A 17369-nucleotide genomic window follows, 5' to 3' on the forward strand; every position below is an offset into this window, starting at 1 on the left:
GTTTTCCCTTTTTACGTTTTCCAACCTTTTTTTTTTACTTTGACTCTAGAAAAACAAAATAATAAAATTAAAAGTTAAACTAAAAAATACAAATAAAATTTAAGATTTAATTTTTAAAATCAAAATTTACTTTTTTTAATTAAGATCTAATTCATAATTCAAAATTTATTTTTAATATCAAAAAAATTTTAAACAAAATAAAATATTTATACTGTAAGGTCGTAACATATTTGCAAAGAAGCTGTGACGACTATAATATTGTAGCAATATTGCCTGGGATGCGTATGGTTTGTGGATAAATCCAAGGCTAATTATTTAGAAATATTGCAGACAAAATTATCACATAAAAAACGAAACCCCCAAAGATGAGGACCACGATCTGTTCCTCGATTCTATTGTCAGGTAGAAGTGTAGTTTTCGTGAATGACATGCACAAGAACAAAAATATGGAGACATCACAAACCAGTGAAGAGTCACCATGAACTGTAGTCGGAAATTCAGTTTATGTGACGTGCCCCAAAGAAGATATCCCAATCACCCACCAGCACAAAAACAAAACAGAGAAGGGGCCAATAGATTCAGACCCTTAACCTTCTGACTTCTGATAGGCCTCTTCTGTCTAACTGGTCATGAAAATTAGTAGTCGTGTTGTTTGTGAGATATGATTGAGGGTCCATGTCCCCAGCACCATTGCCACCCATTAAGCATGTGGAGCACTATGCTGGAGTGCAGACCAAAAAAGTAAATTAAAGCTCTACTCCCCCCACTCATCTTCATTCTTATTATTTCATGCTGCTATGTTTAATTTGACAAGATGAGGAGCAATTCCTAATCCATGAATATTTTGACTATTGTATTGGGTTTTGGTGCATTTTTTAAATTAGATCGTACCATACCACTATCATGTTCATTGCCATCCTCTCTACTCCCACCCTCTCCTTGTTTGCAGGCATGGTTTATACATAAAAAAATGTATAATATTGTTTTACCCTCACTAAACGTTTCCTCACTGATCTCCTTTAAATCCAAAAGCATCAAAATTTTTAACACGTATGCATCTTCTTAAGGATCTTTCTCTGTCTCTCCTTTTTTTAATTGAAATTTTAAAATTTTTAGATAATGATAAGTGTTAAATATTTGCTTTTGCCTCTCTTCCTTTTTCGTGGACGTACCCCTGTTTGTCTCCCTATAAGCTATGAACCAAAAATTTAACCAAAGCTCAGTAATCTGATGGCTTGGTACATATAATATTTCATTTATTTGGAAATTTGATCATTAGATGCATAAATTAGAGCGTTGAGAGTCAATTGGTTACTGAACTAACTTGGATCAAAATTTTATTTGTGTCATTAAACTTTAATTTATTTTAAATTAAAATTGAATTTTGTAAATTATATCAAATCGTTAAATTTTATTCAAAAAATTGACAGTCACATAAGCTATCAACTACCAATTAGCGTCTTTTTGTGCAAATATATCAACATTTTTCAGACACAACAAATGAAAGAAAAAACTTCATAACAAAGTTTCTGCCTAGCTCAATCTTGAATGCTTAATCCTTATTCCAATACCTCAAAACAATAATAACTATCACAATTTCAGCTAAATCAAAGGTAAAATAAAGAAAATTTCATGTTAAAAAAAAAATCTCTATATTTTTCTAAATCTATTAACATCACATCTATCAAAACCACTCATACTCGGCATCCAAAACTCCACCAAAACTCCATCTAAAAATTTGATTATTGACTTGATCTTTCAGTTGATTTATGAATTTTGAAGAGTGTATTTTGAACTTTTAATAAAAATAAAAAAATATTATTGTTCTGATAATACAATCATGATTATTCTCAAGCTTTACTTAAATTTAATTCCATTTTCTAACTATTTTAAAAACACAGCCATATGACTTGCTGCATTCATTAAAACAACCCCCAACCTCCTGCCATGAGCAAAGGCTTGGAGAAATTAAAGGTTGGTGAAAGAGGCTAATCTGGGCCATGAAATGATAGTCACTGGTCCTACACGGCCCTCGCTCTCTGATAAATCCCCGCTGGGCCGCCGGGACACTAACCTTAAACGTAACAGAGAAACAGTTCTGATCTGAATTCTGAAGTAACGTTGGATAATAACAGTAACAAATCTAAATCCCACCTGCAAGAAAACAGAATACAATAAAAAAACCCCTACAACGAACAAACATAGTCAAGTCAAATACTTCGGTGCCGGAGGGAATGCAACACTTGAGATGAATTTATTACAGGTGATCTTGCGTTGCGGTCCTGAGGGAATCCTGCGCAGAAGAAAAGGGAAATATCTCTCCATCTTCACAACAGTCAAAAGGTGAAGCAATAAGTTTGTTTGGAGAATCAAGTTGTAGTCTGCTGTCATAATCATAATCTAAACTCTTGACACATTGCCATTGGTGACAAGTGTCTTTCGCTCACCCTTTCACTTCCGTAGGTTGAAGTGAAATCTAGTAACCCAACAATCAACCCAAACATTTTATTTTCTTTCCGCCCCAAAAACCAAACTCCACACCACCGACCATCCATTAAATCCCAACTTTATTACTCCGGCAGGACCCAAATCCAAAAATCTGGAAATATACCTTTTTTACTATTTCAAAATCAAAACCACACCAAATTCTTAACCATCCATGTTCTCTCTATATATATAGCTTCAGCAACCCACATAACATAAATAACATAGCAAAATCCCTTGCTTGTGTTGTGTGTTGAAAACAGTTCTGGCACTCAAGAAAAAAAAAAAAAAAAACTAGTCAACAGCTCAATATTTCATTTTCTTAATTTCCTAAAACATGGGTTTGGGAAAGGTCGTTTTGGTTTCCTTGGTTTTGGTCGAGGTATTGCTGGTCCATGCAATGGCTGATAAATCCAAGGTAAAACCATCCGAGATTAAGGTTCGTAATGAGGATGTGCCAGGTTGGGTGGTGACTAGAGAAGCAGACGAGCCTGCCACAAGTCCTGCCGAGTCGTCTAATGAGACCAAAGATGCTGAAGCACCAGAGATCAGACGGCTCGGAAAGCATCATTTACCAGATAAGTCTGTGGCTGGTGGTGGTGTCATTATTGGTGGACTTGTCACCGCTATTTTCGCAGCTGTTTTTGCCTACATTCGAGTTACAAGAAAATAAAATGGTGTAAAACTTTGAGCTTTAATCGTTTCCTTTGTTGACTCTAAATTTTATGCTTTTTAATTTGAGTTTATATTTAATCAATTTTTAAAATAAATATTTTTAAAAAAATTTACTCATTAATAAGATATTATTATCTTATTCACTTAATTAATAAAATAACATCATCTTATTCACTAATAATATATAAAATTTATATGTTAACAATACATCAAATATAATTCCTTTTAGTTTTCACAATTTTCTTTTTCTCCTTTGTTTCATAAAACTATAGGTAGAAGAAAAGTAACGAACTTCATACATAATTATTTCACTACAATAGGAATTGTTATTCTTTTTTGTAATGTCAGGCGAATATCAGATTGAAAATTGAAAATGTATCCTTATAGCGTGAAATTTTTACTTTTGCGTTTCGTCTACTCTGTCTATATATGAGAACAAATTACAAGTGTGTGACACTTCCATTGTTTTTCTAATTTCGTTTTAATTTTTTTGAAATAGTTAAATATGATAATTTTAAATATGATATGATATGAAAGAATATGATATGATTTAAATTTTAACAAAAATTATATATGAAATTTTGTAAAAATAAAAAATATATTTTATATTTGAAATGTTGATATGATTTTATTATGGATATGATAACTTTTATATTTTATATATGTTAATCATTGCTTAAATACATAAACTATCATATCTATTTGATTTTAATATTATACATAATCAAGGAAGGAGTTGATTTTGAGAGTTGCATTTTAAGAGTTGGTCCCATATTAGGAAAAAATGCAAATCTTTCATTTTTACATGAATAATGGAGAATCATTGACATGGTAGTCAGCAGATTATTTTTTTCTCTATTTTAGCAGGAAAGTGGATCTATCAGAGATGCTGCTCTTGCCTGCTCCTTAATTTAAGAATCATCTTTCACATGAAACTGTTGGGTGTTATTTTAGTGCTCGGATCTGATAGTCCATGGTCCGATCTAATTTCTTTAGAGCAGGAATCTTCCAAGTTTGTTTCTCCTAATAAGAGTGAATATTCTATTCTTTCTTGCTTGTTTCAAAGTGTCCTGGTTTCCACGGTGCGTGAATTATGGTATCGGCCAACTTTATTATTTCAGCTAAATTAAAAATTTGAGTCGTAACTTTATTGTGCTTGTACTATATGAAGAAGGAAAGCTGAAACAGAACACGCAATTTTAGCCTACCAGACCAGGCCACCACAGGGCGCAATTATTAGCCGAAAGCTGTCTTTAGTTTTTTGCATGGCGTTTCTGAATAAATAGGGAACCTGTCAAGCACCACAAATTAAATGAATGCTAAGAAATTAGCTTCGGGGTTTTCGAAACACCGAAGCCTAAACAATTTGGTTGCAGCCTTGCAGGCATAATTTAACACCACCCAAGTTAGTTAAGACCATTAAGTCTCCTCGAGAAGGTATTACGGGATCATGTGCTCTGTAACCAAATTCTTGTACATGTCTCTATCATGCCTTAGCAGCCATTTATGGTCCTTCAACCTCTCTATTAGCAAAAATTAGATTTGGTGATAGATATTCCACGTTGACTGAAGTTCAGATCTTCAACCACAGGTTGGCAACAGATGTTGATGTTAAGTTCATTCTTAAAGAGCAAAGTGGTTGCATAATCAATTGATGAATAACTAACATTTTCGTAGTAAACGATCTTGCGAATGAAATTTGCGAAATCGTTGACAACATTTATAGAGAAATTATTAAACATACTGTACAATTTTTAGATTTTATAACTGAAATTCATAAGTGACATGTACCTTTTAAAGTATATTTAAAAAAATAAAAAAATAAATTAAAAATAAAAATATGATATATTTTAATTTTTTAATACCACTAGTAAAATTAAAAATTTACACTTGTAGTTTATCAAAGAAGTATATCACTTACAATAATTATATTACAATTAACCAATTAAATTAGTGTTGGATCCTCACATAATTTTTTGTTATGATTAAATAATTTTAATGTTATAATAAAAAGAATTATAGTTGAAATGCTTCAACGTATCAAATACTAAATCTTATTTATAGTCACTAGAGTTACACCCCTGCCATATTGCGGGATAATTTTTTATTATCTTTTTGAAAAGAAATTTTAAATATTTTATATTCTTTAATATATACTAATATCAATGTAAAATAAATTATTCATATATATTAATAATAGAAATTTATTTATGAAGTTATTTATATTCACATGTCATTTGTGTATGGAATTAAGAATTTTAGCGTTTTGTTTAATAATATTTATAGAATAAATAAGTAAAAATTTAGTTTGATAATTAGCAAAAAAATTTTTTTGATAAATAAAATGTCTCATAGAACAATTTAATAAATCACAACACCAAAAAAAAGAAAACATATGAAGCATGAGCTTAAATCCTTTCGTAAATCTGGTACATTAAGCATTTTACATAATCATATTATATCTGTGTTCAATTGTTCAAACACAACAAATCAGAATTCCATGATCAAACAAAAGAGAGAAAAATCCTAAAATAGCTCGAATATCCATTATTGTACATAGTTACATATGTTGTTACAATACACTCGCCATATACTCAAGTGTTAAACATAGGAGAAGGCAGCCCTAGACGAAATAAAACCTCGTAAATTTATCCCTTAACAAAAAGCCACACCACAACCATAGATGACAAAAAAATTGAAAACAAAGATAACGGATCAAGGCAAAATGCATTTATAAGCCAACAAAGATTACTTCTGATATATAAGGAAAGAAAGGACTTGTATTATTCAGGTGCATGCTTGAATATATCTTTAACTCTCGATAAGAAACTCATAGGAATTAAAGGATATAAAACATATCACAACCACACACATACATATAAAAAACCAATTTAAAAATGTTTTTTTCCACCAAAATATAATGTAGAAACATAATAAAAATATATAGGTATCAAATGCTACGGCCCATTTGGAATAAGAAACTTATAGGTAGAGGAGTTCATGGGTTGGACAGGATCGAGTTTAGGCTGGACTTATGTTTGTTGTTAATAGTTTATATACTTATTTAGGCTTGGTTCGATCTGAAATTTTGGGTTTCAAAATTTTTTCAAATACAACTTAAATTGAAAAAATAAATTTCAAATCCATCAATTAAACTTAATTTTTATAATAAAAAATTTAAAAATAATTAAATTAAATTTAATGGGATTATATTTAATTCATATATATATATAAAATAAAATATATTATATATATAAATTAAAAATTAAAATTATATAAAAATTAAAATTTAATTTAATAAAATATATATTTTTAATTTTTAATTTATATATATTTGTGATTAATTTATATACAATTCACGTATATAGAAAAATAAAAATTTTATACATATAAGAATTCACATCGGGTTGGGCCAGACTCGAGATTTAAATCTTTTATCCAAAGTCTAGTACGAAATTTAAATGAGTTTAAAAATTATATCAACCCATTTAACGGATTTTAATTTTTTGTTAAAACATTCTCAAAACTTAGATAGACTTTTGGATTTGAGCAGATAATCCAACCTTTAAACAAATCTACCTATATGGAATCAAATGGTTATAAAACAAAATAAAAAACAACAAATTGCATAGAAACATATTAAAGACCATTTAAAAATGAAATTTTGTAACTAAAATAATGCAATCTTAAGAATTAGAAAAATATGAAAAGGATATTGAAAGACTTGGCTATGGACCCATGCACAATCAATACAATCAAGTAAAAACAAAAAGGGAAAAAATACAAAAAAATCATATTTTTTTTTCAAAATTCAAAAAATATAAAATTGATTGCAAAAATAAAATAGTATACCTTGAAATTTACAAAACAAAGAGTTTAATTAGTAAAATTACCTACAAAAAGAACTGCAAAGAGTGTAATTAATTAACAACTTCCTACTTAAATGGGAATACAAAAAAGCATAATAAGTGAAAAAATTAAAAAAGTAATCCAAATAAATATTAAAAAATAAAGTAATTGCACATTAGAATTCCATAATTAGAATGGTTTCCATTTATTTTCTAATTTATTAAATTTTAATGATGGAATAAAAAATAACTTTGCAAAATAAAATTAGATTAACCATTTTATTTTATTATTTCTTCAAGGTTCCTAAAAATATCTTATTTTCAATTTTCAATTTGATTTATTCTTTTCCATTTGTTTATTTTTTAAATGTTAATTAGTGATATTAGAGTTTCCCTCTAAATTTTTCATAATTATGGTAAAATTTAAAAGAATTTTCTCATTCAAAACATCCTTAGAAAGCAGCACATTAATTATTATTTAGAATTTTTATCATTGGGATGATTTTCACTTATTATCATGTAGGCATCCTATTTTGCCAAGAAAATTTTCAGAAATCCATTAGGTTTCAAATTTTAGATCTTAATACAAAATTTTGGGCTTAAAAGATTAAAAGCCTAATAAGGTATTGATTTGGAGTTTGAATTTAATTGGTTTTAATTTGGATTGTGATCTTTTAATTTTAATTTTAATTTTTGGTTTAATGTTGTTTTGGTCAAAAATTGTCAAAAAGTGAAAAGTAAAAAAAAAAAAAAAAAAATCACATCAGAAAGAAAATCAGAAGAAAATTGTGTGGATTTTGGCAAAAGGAAATGGTAGATGCTAGGATTTATTAATTGATCATGCATGGAAAATTCTTAGGGTTTAATCTACTCAAAAGAAAAAGACTACAAAAAATCAAATCATGAAAATTTTCCTAGATTTGACAGGGCTTAAACTTTTCCAAATTAGAAAGGGTTGAATCTTTATGTAAACAACTCTAATCTGTAATAAGGAAATGGGAGCCTTACAAAGAATTCATAATTAATATAAAGGCAGTTTTAGGCAAATTTAAAAAAAAAAAGCAATTAGACAAAGGCAAATATAGAGCAGCATAATCAGGCTTTACTTAACAGCAAATAGGTAATTAAAAGGCAATCATAGAAGAATGATCATCAATAATGAGGAATCAAGAGCAAGATTAACCAAGCAGTAAAAACAAGCTCAATTTCCAAAGACAATTAGTAGACATAAGTAGTTTTCAACCAATCACAAGCAATTCAACAAGAAAGTAGGAATCGATTTGACAATAAGTAGCAAGATCAAACATATAGCAACAACTTTAATTTTTATAAGCAAATAAGCTCGCAATAGGAGGAAGGGCATGCATCGAGCAATCAAGTAGTAAGCAAAAAGAAACAACACATCAGCAACACATAAAGGTATTATTATGAGAAAATAAATAAAAGACAAGCAACAAGTAAATTCCCTAGAAAATTTTTAAAACTATGAATGAGTAACTCCGTGGCTTTGGTAGCAACAGCTTATGGTAGAGCTTGGAGTTTGTTTGAATAAGATGGAAGAGGAAAGCTAAAAGAAAGTGTAGGATCTAACAATTAACACTTGACGTAATTATTGGAAGCCTGATTCAAGTTTTAGCCTTAAAGCAAGCATAAGCTTTTGTCTAAGTCCAATTTTGGTAATTTTCTTTCTTATTTTTTTTTCTTCTTTTGATTTTGTTATTTATATTTTTATGAATATCTTTAAAATTAAAAAAAAAAACTTTGAAAAGATATTTTATAATATGATTTTTTTATGATTTTAATTGCATGATTATATATTTAGTTGCCTGATTAATTATTATTTGCATGATTATATATTTAATTGTATTATTTGCATGATTAATATTATATTTGCATAGTTAATATATTTGCATGGTAATTAATATTTTACATAGTATTTTATATTATTGCATGATATTTTTGCATGGATATTTTGGTATGATTTTGACATGATTTTATAATTATGGCACGATATCTTGGCAAGATTTTTGGTTTTTTTTTTTATATTGTCATGATATTTTTATTATAGCATGATTGCATGATATGATTTATGATAGAATTTTCTTGTATGACAAGGTTGTGTAAATAAATAAAAAGATTGGAATTGTTTTTATTTGCATGATCAAAACTATTTTTAATTAAGGCTTAGGTAATTTAATACATAATTAACTTAGTACCAATTTTTGGCATAATAGGGTACCAATACCTTTCCTGCACATAACCGACTTCCAAACCTTATATCTGTGATATAGACTATAACCTATTCTTTTTATGGTCTCTCATTTTATACTTAGGATAACCTTAGAAAGGATAGATTCACCTAAGTGGCCAATCACACATAACTAAAACTATTAGTGATAGCTCCATGATTTTTATGTCTAATGGATAGGTTTTCCTAACCTAAAAATTATGACAGTTTGGCGATTCCACTGAAGACATTAGAGAGTCAAGCCAATAATTAGTTATAAGTTATCTTAAGGCTTATTTTGATGGTTTTATTATGTAATTATTTGTGATTTTCATATTACTAACCTATTTATTTTCTTGTTTTGCATCAATTTATTTGATTATTTGGTGTGTCCCTTTACACACACCACTCTTGCATTCATGTATAAGCTCTAGATGCAGGTTTTATCCTTTATTAGGATGGAATAACTATTTACACTCTTATGCGATGATAATCTTTATGTGCGTTGTGAAAACTTCCAATGAAATTGAACATTTTTCATTTGAGTGTATGATGGTGGGTGAGAATTGAAGTGTTTTACTAGTTTATAATAGATGATAATGTAAGAAATAATTTGAAAACTTTTAGAGTGTCTGACTTTTAAACCCAGCATGTACATAAACTGTAAGAATCAGAACCTAAGTTAGAGTTCTACCCTTCCTTTTGTTAAAAAACCCTAAATAGGACACATGATGGGACATTTATTATTTTGCTTATAAAATTATAAATTGTTTCCTATATATATATTATGTGCATAATAACCTGTTATATTGTTTTTTGTATATATTATGTTATATTGTTCGTTGTATATATTATGAATCCTAATACTTTCCTTTTACTGTATATGTATGCTTTTACATCATTAAATATTTTTAGGGTATTCATGCATACATGCATTCATAAACTAAAGATAGGATGGTTTCATGAACATCTTTCTAAATATGCACCATAATTATGGTAAATCAAGGTTTAAGGATAGCTCAAATTTCAAATAATTTGAAGCGCTACAACACTAGATGCCAAATAAGGATCATGGAAGAAAAAAAATACTCTCCGCTTCCAAAAGCTAAAAAAGGCACAAAAAGAACTGAAGGGGTAGTTAGAGACTATTACTGAGTTTCTAAAAAACATGAATAAGGAAAAAAGTGGTGGAAAAGGTACTGATACAAAATAAGACAAATCCATTATATCCTTTTGGCTTTGGCCCATATTTAGTACATGCATCTTAAGGGGCCAAACACCAAATACCATTTACTGTAAGCTACCATTACATACAGATTGACATGCTAACAGCTACTGCTCTTGCTCTCATTAACCCTATTCTTCATATCAAGACATCTGATCCTACATAATTTTAAATCTTGATGACCCAAAAAGTAAAAAAAAATTAAAAATAGGCTTTATAGATGCCAAAAAAAGCTCTTATTCTCAAAAGATGGATCTCATAAAATAGAGGTTTAGAGCCATTGAAGAGATAAATTTTTATGGGTCAATGGATGCTACTGGATTATGCTTGGTTTTTGATATCGTGATTCCACTAAAGTTCAAGGTGCTTGAGTTTAAGAAGTATTATAAAACCAAATGCCCTGTTACACATATGACTATGTATTGTCACAATATGGCTGCATACATGCATAATGAGAAGTTGTTTATCTATGTTTTCTAGGATAGTCTTACTTATTCAATTGCTAGGTGGTATGTGCAATTGGATAAAGCTCATATCCATGGATGGATAGAACTTGCAAGGGTTTTCACTACACAATATAAGCATATTATAGATTTGACACCATACCACATGTCTCTACAAAGATGAAAAAGAATGATACTAAGAGTTTTAAAGAATGCTTAGAAGTGAAGAGATGCTATTGGTCAAGTTTAATCCTTGTTGATTGAAAAATAAGCTATAGTTATATTTTTTAACATTTTTTAGGCTCCTTATTATGAGAGGATGATTGGCAATGCTACCAAGAACTTTGTTAATATAGTAATTTCTAAAGAAATCATTGATAATACTATCAAGAATGGCAAGCTTGAAGGTGGTGATACAGCTAATGAAAAGAAAGAGATTATATTGAAAAAGAAAAAAAAAATACTCAAGTAGTAATTCATAAGGGGCAATAGGTGGGAGGCTTTAACCTATATTATCCTTATTCAATGTACCAGCCTTATTACCTAAGCATAAACAACATTTCCTAAAGTCTTCATGCTTATCAACTAGTCATGTAACCACCCAAATTTGCACTTTCAAATTAGCCAGCTGCTCAATCTAAGAATTGGTCCTTCAACTCATTGAGAACAACTTGGTCGCACCAATTTATTTAGAACCTATGAGGCCTCTTTATTACAAATGGTATGATGCTAATGCTAATTATGACTATTATCCTGGGATTGTTAGCTACAAAAAATTGCATAGCATTGAAGTATAAAGTGTAAAGTTTGATCAAAATTATATTGGTGAATTTTGATCAAGAAGCAAAGATATATGTTATCAAGAACCCTTTACTTAACGACACTAGGGCATAATCTTGAAAAAGTCTTTATGAATGCTTGTAAATTTAGGAAATAATGCAAGTATTTATAAATATTTTGAGAGTTTTTTATGTTAGTCTTTTTTTTATCTTTCATCATTTCAATAAAATGACAAATGCATTTTCATTACATTTTCTCATTTATTCCATTACCTTCTTATATGCCTATCATATTTCACCCATTTTCTTATTCTAAATAATGAATGTTTAAAGAATCATGACAATAATTTAAGATTCAATTTTGAAAAAATTGTTCATGTTGATGTGATTGATAAGTTGAGGTTCTTAATCTATTGGGACTATTAAAGTAAAAGAAGGTATATTTCATGAAATAAGCAAGGAATTTCAATCATTGAAAGATGAAAGTGATGCAGCTTGTGATTTTTTTGTAATAATTTATTCACAAGTTTACTCTTAGTCAATAAATATTTTTCATTGAGAGCATTTATGTTTGAAATGAGAAATAGTCATACTTCTTCTATCTTTTACACAAAGAGTAAAATTATCCATTTGCTACCCTATTTAAGCCTATTAAAATTTTTTTTAGAAGAAACCCCAACCAAGGATCACCCTTACATTAGAGGGATAGAGTTTGAAAAGGTTGTCCATAAAAAAAAAAAAGAGGTGAAGGTCCTTAATGATTTTAAAAACAAAGCTATTTTGTTCTTAGATCTTTTTTAAAAAATGATGAAAAATGAAATAAAGTATGATGAGAAAAAAAAAGAATAACAAATTGATGGGGTAAAATGTCAAAGTGTTCTACATGAAAAAAATTATTCTTTGTTTGATTACTCTTCGAATAGCCTACTTTATCAATTTATTTCATAACCTCTTACCTTAGCCACTGTTACATCTTTTAAATGTCTATTTTGATTGAATGTGAATACTAAAATTGAAGTGTTATGAATTGAATTAAGGTAAACTTGTAATATGTTGTCTAAGATTTTGATCAAAATGTCACTGATGAATCAAGAGGAAAGAAAATAAAGAGAAAAAAATGTGCATAAAAAAAGAAAATAAAGCAAAAAAAGCAAAAAAAAAAAGTAAAAAGAAAATAAAAAAAGGAAGACTTAAACTGAAAACTCGAAAATGGTGATTTAAGTAAAACAAAGACTTAGGAAAATAACTTTAATGAAGATCCCATAAGATATGCATAATGCCTGAATTAGTGAGCTCAATGATCAAGGATATCAATGGAATAAGTTTTTGAAAAAGAATTCATAATTAATTTGTTTAAAATTGTTTTGATATTCATTATCTTAGATGTGGTAAGCCTTTCCCTATATTTATCTTGATGAATTACTTTGGAATGGTTTCTTGGCCTATTTATTCTTTCCTAAATTTGTTATTATATTGAATATCTTTTTTTTAATTTTTCTTGTTCTTTATATTTATTCCTTAAGGAAGTCTGATGGATTACATTTGTTATTGAATTGGAATGATAATGAATAAACAAATGACTGATGCAAAAGATCATTGCTTTATTTAAAAAAACTTGAAAGTGATTGGGGCAAATAAAAAATGAAGGGTAAATGATGAAATAAGTCAAAGGATGTTGGTCTTTAGGGCTTACAAATGAAAAGAAAAAGTTAAAAATGATTGAGGTAGATTGAAAATGAAATGAGAATGATAAAAGAGGTTTAAAAGGATATTGATCCTTGTGGCTTATAAATGAAAAAAAAAACATTTCAAATGCTGAGATCAAATGATGAAATTAGAGAATTTTGGTCATAAATTAGCTAATACATTTGCTAGTTAGCTCAAAAAAAGTTAAAGAAGAACATGATAGAAAGTTAAAAAAGAGAGAAAACATGAAAAAAAGTCTTGAAAAGCATTTATCATAATTAGAGATACATGATACTGACCTTTGCATTACATTCATTGCATGCATTATAGTCATTGCATTCATGCATCATGATAAGATTTTTGCATTTCAGGCATTGTATTCACTGCATTCATTGCATCCATTACATGTTACATATATTATGTTGAGAATTTTGCATTCATCATATTCATTCTATGCATCATACATGTTTAGAAAGGTAGGAAAACTAAAGTTTAAAATTTGAAATTAAATTTAAGAATTTTGAAAAATCTTTTCATTCTTGTATACATTCGTTGCATATGTTTGGAAAGTAAGAAGAAAAAACTAGATGTTGAGATAATTTTAAAAAGAAACATTGGAAAATGATCAATAAAGATCTAGTTCAAATGATAGAAACCATTTTGTGGTAAGAATTTTAATGTTTCAAGCCTTTATTGAGAATAAGCTTTCCTGGACATGAATTTTAAAGTTTCAAGCATTTGTTAAAAAGGAGCTTTCTTGGTCATGAATTTTATTTAAAGTTTCAAGCCTCAGTTATAGTGGAGCATTTATTTAAAGTTAAAGCCTTAGTAGAGAAGTACTTTATTTGTTCAAAGTTAAAGCATCGACGAAAAAGTACTTTATTTTATCAAAGTTGGCGCTTCGATTAAGGAGTACTTTATTTTTCAAAGTTAAAGGCTCGGTGGAGGAATACTTTATTTTTCAAAAGTTAAAGTCTTGGTGGAAGAGAACTTTATTTTTCAAACTTGAAACCAAGAGTACCATTTATTTTTTCTTTTTCAAAGTTGAAGCCTCAGCAGAGATTATTTTATTTTTTAAAGTTTTCAAGCTTAAGTTGTGGGGTAGCTTTTACAATTTTATTTTTCAATTTTTTTTTTGATCCAAACAAGATGTATGTCTTTTATCTTCATACAATTCCTGTTTCACAGCAAGTGCAAAAAGAAAGGTAGTTGTAGACATTTTATTTTGTCAAAATTTTTTTTTGAAATCCATTAGGCTTTGAATTTTGGGCCTTAATGCAAAATTTTAGGCCTAAAAGATTAAAAGCCTAAAAGGTATTGATTTAGAGTTTGATTTTAATTTTTAATTTGGATTGTGATCTTTTAATTTTAATTTTAATTTTTTAGTTTAATGTTGTTTGGTCAAAATTTTTCAAAAAGTCAAAAGTTAAAAAATGAAAAGGAAAACAAAAAGAAAAAAATGAAATCAGAAGAAAATCATCTGGATTTTAGCAAAAGGGAGTGGCGAATTCGATCTTGATTCCAAAATTTAGCCTCAGGTTCTAGGATTTATTGACTGATCATGCATGGGAAATTCTTAGAGCTCAATTTACTGAAAATGAAAAGATTACAAAAAATCAAATCATGAAAAGTTTCTTAGTTTCGACAGGACCTAAACTTTTCCAAATTAGAATGGGTTGAATCTTTATATAAAGAACTTTAATATGTAATCAGGAAAGGGATATCTCATAGAGAATTTATAATTAATATAGAGGCAATTTTAGGCAAAATTTTGAAACAGGGAGCAATTCGACAATGGCAAACACAAAAGTAGCACAATCGGCCCTTAATCAACAACAAGAGGAAAATAGGCAATTATAAGGCAATCATAGAAAAAAGACCATCAATAGTCCAATGGTAAATAATCAAGGGCAAAAGCAATGAAATAGTAAAAACAAGCTCAATTCCCAAAGGCAGTTAGTAAACATAAGCAGTTTTCAATAAACTACTAGCAGTTTAACAAGAAAACAAGAAGCAATTTGGTAATAAGCAACAAAAAGATCAAATATGCAACAATAAACTTAGTTTCCAAAAGCAAATAAGCTCATACAGAAAGAAAGGTAAGCATCTAGCAATCAAGTATTAAGTAACAAAGAGCAACACATCAGCAACACATAGAGGCAATTATTGTGAGAAAATACATAAAAGACAAGCAGCAAGCAGATTTCTTAAAAAAATTTTTAGACTAGGAACCAACAACTCTATGGCTTTGGCAGCAATAACAAATGATGGAGCTTGATTCTATTTGAATAAGATAGAAGTGGAAAGCTAAAAGAAAGTGTGGGGTTTAATGATTAACACTTGACCTAATTACTAGAAGCCTAATTCAAGTAGGGATGTCAATGGGTAGGGTATGGATAGGATAGAGCATTCCCCATCCCTATACTTAAACTTAATGGATATTTTAAATTTATCCACATCCACATTCCTATCCCTGTGGGTATTTAGTGGATATAGGTAATCCCCATACCTTTAACTTTTTAAAAAATAAAAACTAAAATTTATTTTTTTAACTTTTTTTAATTTTTATCTTGTATATTTAGGTAATTTTTTTTATAAATATATATATTAATACATATTTTCAATAAAAGTATATTAATTCTAATTAATCTAAAATAATAATTTATATTATTTAATAAAAAAACTCTATTTACTAAATATGTATAAATATATATAGGGTATGGGTATGGAGCGGGTACTATATTACCTATCCTTATCCTCATACTCAATAAAAAATTAAAATCATATACATCTTCATCTTCATACTCATAATATAATACCCATCCTTATTTTCATTTAGATAACAAGTCGGCTTCCCCGTTGAGTATGAGTAAGATTAATATCTCTAAATTCGAGTTTCAAACTTCGACCAAACATAAGCTTAAGTCTTGTCTAAGTCCAATTTTGGTAATTTTATTTCTTATTTTTTCCCCTATTTCAATTTTGTTATTTATATTTTTATAAATATCTTTAAAATAAAAAAAACTTCGATAAGATATTTTATAATATGATTTTTTAAAATTTTTATTGCATAATTATATATTTAATTGCATGATTAATTATTAATTACATGATTATATATTTAATTGCATTATAGAAATTTAATTGCATGATTAATTATTACTTACATGATTATATATTTAATTGTATTATTTGCATGATTATATTTCATGATTAATATTATATTTGTATGGTTAATATTTTTGCATGGCAATTAATATTAGCATGGGATTTTATATTATTACATGATATTTTATATTATTGCATGATATTTTTGCATGGATATTTTGGTATGATTTTATATTTATGGCATGATATGTTGGCATCATTTTTGCTTTTTTGTTTTTTTTTTTTTTTTTCTATATTGGCATAATATTTCTTATTATTACATGATTGCATGATAGAATTTATGATAGAAATTTTTTTTTTTGTATAATAAGGTTGTTTAAATAAATAAAAGGATTGAAATTGTTTTATTTGCATGATCAAAAGCTTATTTGATTAAAGCTTAGGTAATATGACACATAATTAACTTGGTATTAATTTTGGGTGTAATGGGATACTAATATCTTTCCTGTACATAATCAACTTCCCAACCTTAGTTCTATAATGTAGATCAAAGTCTATTCTTTTTAGAAATCTTTAGTTTACATTTAGAATAATCTTAAAAATGATATATTCACATAAGTGGCCAATTATGCCTACTTAAAAAAAATTGTTGATGACACCATAATTTTTGTATCTAATAGATAAGTTCTTTCAACCTAAACATTATAACATGCCATATGCTTATATTTTAATTCTCACATCCTTTACCAAGTACATATGATACAAACAAAAAACGTGATAATGTAAGTTAATTCTATTATTAAGTTATTTAATTTTCTTATGCCATATTTAATTTACTCTCTTATTATCATAAAGAAAACTAATCATAATTCTACTAATGCTCAAAGATATTCA

The sequence above is a fragment of the Durio zibethinus genome, chromosome 2, assembly GCF_047325235.1.
Source record: "Durio zibethinus cultivar Kanyao isolate XHJ-2024 chromosome 2, ASM4732523v1, whole genome shotgun sequence".
NCBI classification, from domain to species: domain Eukaryota; kingdom Viridiplantae; phylum Streptophyta; class Magnoliopsida; order Malvales; family Malvaceae; genus Durio; species Durio zibethinus.